This window comes from Dermacentor silvarum, chromosome 7 (genome assembly GCF_013339745.2).
Source record: "Dermacentor silvarum isolate Dsil-2018 chromosome 7, BIME_Dsil_1.4, whole genome shotgun sequence".
NCBI lineage: Eukaryota > Metazoa > Arthropoda > Arachnida > Ixodida > Ixodidae > Dermacentor > Dermacentor silvarum.
The window spans coordinates 23,587,784-23,592,662 of NC_051160.1; the positions used below are offsets into that span (position 1 = coordinate 23,587,784).

General features: G+C 45.3%; 1 long non-coding RNA gene across 1 annotated transcript; it reads left to right on the plus strand.

Annotated features, from left to right (window-relative positions):
- The first annotated feature begins 1,120 nt into the window (after positions 1-1,120).
- LOC125947282 (uncharacterized) lies at positions 1,121-4,417 on the plus strand. The gene is made up of 2 exons (XR_007468148.1): positions 1,121-1,714; positions 4,165-4,417. It is a non-coding gene; the product is annotated as an uncharacterized LOC125947282 (long non-coding RNA).
- Positions 4,418-4,879: the final 462 nt, after the last annotated feature.

Sequence of the window (4,879 nt, forward strand, 5' to 3'; positions counted from 1 at the left end):
GGGTTCGGACTTTCTGGTGGTGTGCATGTAACATGCAGCGAGTTATCCTCGCGCGTCTCGACTCCGCAAAACCTGTTGCCCCGGCGCAGCTAGAAGCTAGCGGTGATACTCCTGTGTGCTTCCCTTTTCTTCTTCCGTCGTATTTTGCGCTGTTTGAACAGAATGTAAAAGTCCAGAAAGACCTAAGTCGCCTCAACCCAAAAGTTGCCATTGTATCCCTTAGCTAAATCAATGTAATTAATGCTTTCAGCGCGGTGTAAGCGCGTTCGCGACTTGCTGATTCTTCAAGCGAATTGGTAAAACGATGACTGGTAAGATAAGATAATTCGTCACGCGGCTGAAATATGGCACTGCATCCATACATGCTTGCACGCATGCTCTCAACCGGCCGTCCAGCAGCAGCGCATTACGCTGCACCATGGAGGAACGAAAAGCTTCCTTTTATACTCAATCCATGCGATGCGCTCACAACCGGTCTTGGCTGCGCTTTCGCTAGAGTGTAGTAGAATACGGTTGAGTGGGACGAGCGGCTGGGGCGGCGCATGCTTTGCAGTGAAGCGCCCGACGTGGAAAAACACTGTGGCGGCGCGGCGATCGAATTGGATTGGGCCGCATCAAGGTCGCGCCGTTCGAAACAGCTGGCGATACTGCTCGGCATGGGTCATTCGGCTACTTTGCACGCTGGTATTTGCGTTTACACTGTTCAAATGGTGTTCATAATTGCATATGACATGTATTTGTGCCTTAAGAATCAATTCTTTTCATTCTCTTCTTTATTTTTATTTTTTATGCCGCTCGGTGGTCTTTTTCGGTCTCGGGCCGGGTATGGGCCTGAGGTAAAGGGGTGGCGGGCCGTGCTGGGCGGGTAACATAGACCATTTCTGGGCCCAGGCCGGGCCCGGGTCTCCCCATAAAAACTTTTGGTCGGGCTCGGGTGGGCAGCTGAACGTAAAAACGGGCCCGGGCTGAAAAAATCGGCCCGTGCAGTGCTCTAATCTGTATCCCCTGCTTTAACTTCAGCCAGTTGCCAGGAACATTGTCGCCAAGCCGCAGTGGCTGCGGTGGCGGAAGCTCTGTCATGGCTCTCGCAATGGGCGTCGACGCGGGCAGCAGGGCACTCCTCACACCATGTATCAGACTGATTGCACACGTGCGTCAGTGTCTCGGCAGCCAGGGACGTTTATTATCAGCGGTATTCATTTATACAGTTGGGACATGTACGGCAATGTCAGCTTGCTACTGCATATCAAGGCCCGCATTTAATTTACCGCCGGCCGGCCTACCATTCCACAAACACACTGCCACCTGGGCTCGCCCACAGTATGGCACGAGTAAACTCTACCTTTTGTGCAGAATAATTCTTACCAATGGTCCCTGTTGCACAACAGCTGTAGAAACGTAATTAATAAACAATGTAAGCGTACAAAAACTCTTAAAGTCACATTGTCTTTAGACATTTATAATATATGTCTGCTGTGTCTTCTTAAAGAAATATATGCCTATATTTATGCGTTATTCCTCTTTACAGGGTCAGCACAACGCAGATGCAAACAACCTATAAATATAGCTACAGCAACGTGCCGTAATGGGACTGTTGAAGAAGTCTGGGGATTTAACAAATCAGATGATAAGTGCGTAAAATATTTGTCCCTCAGTTGCACCAGAGCAGCAAATAAATTTGCCACAGTAAAAGAGTGTTTGCAAACCTGTAACCGTAAGTCATTAACCCTTCGCTATGCGCTTAACCCAATAGTACGAATAGAAATCGTGAACGAATGTAAAATGGCCGTTAATCATTTGTTGGAATGCCGGTTTCTTGGTGTGACAGTAATTATTAAATAGCGCAAGCAAGAGCACTGACTGAAGAAGAAAGTGGGAAGGAGATTCAACCTCTGATTTAAATTGATGCAAGACAATGTCCCTCCTCGGCTTTCAACTTCTGGCTACCAGCTGGCTCCTAGAGCGCGCTGCCAGACGTTCGTTTCTCTCGGTTTCATCCGCTCACCACGCCATGGACTTCTGTTGCACGTTCATTTTAAATGCGTAAGCATTTCTATGCAACGAGAAAACCGTCCGTCCGTCCGTCACTTAAAAGAATCGCTTTCAAGATACAGCCTGCAGTAGCGAACGACTTTGCCTGCGTGCTGCCTGTCGCTTCAACACGAACGAAGCGGCGAGAACACAGCCCTCACTCTGCCTGTTTCGCAGATCACTTTCAAGGTACGGGCCTGCGCGTCTCCAACGCTAAGCAAGCGGTGAGAACAGAGCGCTTCAAGCTATCAGCAGTCGGCACATTCTGTCGACATTGCGGATCGTTTTCAAAATACGGTGCGCGCGGCCGTGCCTATGCAGCCATAATGGTTTGACGAGGAGGGATAAGGCGCTAAAGAGCGATAACGGCTTATAATGACCGGAACGTCATCAGCATACCTGACCTGTAGTACTTTGCTTCCGTCATCTATGCACCTTGCGCCACCTGCCGCACCAGTTCGTGTCGCCGCAGTGCTGTCGTGTGTACTGGCCGCATATAGGTGCTGACTGCGGGGGGGGGGGGGGGGGGGGGGGGGGGGGGGGGGGGGGGGGGGGGGGGGGGGGGAGTGCTGTTACCCACATAATTTGAGAATTGTTTTGCGTTGCCTCTACCTTTTTAATTTGTTGTGGCTAAAAGCTTCCGGCATCTTTGTTTGCGCGGACGTACACGGCTTTTCATTTGTACTTTCGCTTTATTTCGGCAAATGCTGACAATAAAAGGACAAGCGCATTAGAAGCACCAGCGGCGGCTACCTCATCCGTGTTTCCTTATTTCCACATTTATTTTATTTTCCGCTAAGAACACCATGAACACACACAATATCTTTAAATATATACACAGGAAAAAGTTTATTATATTTTTTAAAGAGAAGGAAGTAGCCAACTAACTTGATAGCCTATGCCTAGAGAACGAATATGTTGATGTATGTTCACCTTCCTTCAAGTTACTTTGCGTGCTTTTTTGACTCTGAAAAAAACCTGCAGACTTCAGTGACCCCTTCGGCAGTCTTCTATCAACGGTGTAAGAAAAGCACGTTGATATGTGTCTGAATATTTATTCTCGTTCCAGTACGCATTGCTAACGACTGGCGACAAAAAAAAAAAGAAACAAAGCTCTTCTAATTATTTACAACATTTACACATTAGGGAAGGAAACATCGCCGCTTGCATGCAGAGGCTATAAATACGGGGTATTTCAGCAAACACTTTCAGAAAAATTTTAAAGGGTGCTTGTGGCAGATAGCACAATTCTAGTTCATGAGCTGGTCTACTCGAAGAGGCGGACATTACTTGCACAAAAAATTAAAAAGGAAAATTGAAATGAGTGATTAAAAAAAATTCACCAATTTGGTTTTTGACATACTAACTTATGGCCCATGTTACAATTTACAAATTCTAGCCGTGGAGTTTGCAAGGCGGGTGCACTAAGAACTAATTCTCAGGATGGCATCAGTTTCGAGATGTTAATTCCCGAACATTGCGGAGAAATGTATTGGCGTTCCAGTTACTTTTGTGCTTACCCACCGTGGTTACTTAGTGGCTATTGTGTTGAAATGCTAAGTATGATGTCGCGCGATCAAATCACGGCCACGGCGGCTGCACTTCGATGGGGGCGAAATGCTAGAACACCCGTATACTTGGATTTAGGTGCACGCTAAAGAACCCTAGCTGGTATAAATTATTTCAGAGTCCTCCACTTTGGCGTGCCTCATAATTAGATGGTAGTTTTGGCACGTAAAACCGCATAATTTATATATCTATTCATATTTTTGTGTTTCGATGCATAAAACGACGTTTTGTTCAAAAAGTGACTGGCATGCCAATGCATTTCTCCGCAAAGTTAGAGAATCAATATCTCGACACTGGTGTCAGCCTGAGAATTAGTTCCAAGTGGATCCCAAATCCACGGCTAGAATTTGTAAATTGCAACATGGGTCCATAAGGTAATACGCTAAAAACTTAATTGGTTAATTTGACGGCAATGCAATGTAACCGTTACCACAACTCATGCATTAAGAACGGGCTCAAGCAATCATAACATTGTTTCTTACAAATGTAAATCTATTGCTAGTTATTCTGCTTATATTTCCAATAACACGAATTTCATATGCTTTATTTTGTACTCTTTTACAGCCACATCCAGGTGCCTAAAGCAACCGAAGCATTATTGGATTCCGACTTTCGTATCATATTATTTTGATGCTAATAAAACCCAATGCGTGGAGAGAAAAATAACTTGGAAAAAAGGAACCAGCAAGAAAAATAACAGATTCAAAACAAGAGAAGAATGCATAAATGAATGCATGCCAAGCACTTTTATAGTCGTGAATCATAACTTCATGGCATAAGGCAACCGAAATAAACGACATTTAATATGGTTGCGTAACACCGTATAATTTTTTTTTTTTGCTATGCATAGTATGCACAATGCATAGCACAATGCATACCATGAATTTCTGAGAAAGTATATACAATAGCCTAATGGTGTATTTTCGCAAGCTTTTTCGCAGGCAGGAAACGTCTTTTAGCGCTGTTCGCCTAAAGAAAAAGTTTCAACGAGGCACTCTGGTGATCGAATCAGTAGACCACATTGTTAAAAAAAGAAAAAAAAAAACTGTAGCGCAGCACCTGAAATAATACCGTCTTGGCGAAAAGACGAAGAGTATGAGATAAGCTAACGTCATTTCCGAAATACAAATGCGATATCCTCGACGAAGGCTACCACTTCACAAGAGCGCTACCTGGCAGTGGGCGATCACGAGCAGAAAGATCTCGCGCCATCGCACGCGAAATGCCCTGTGACACAGAGAAAGGTCGGAAGCCACGAGAATTGACCAGAAATATACAA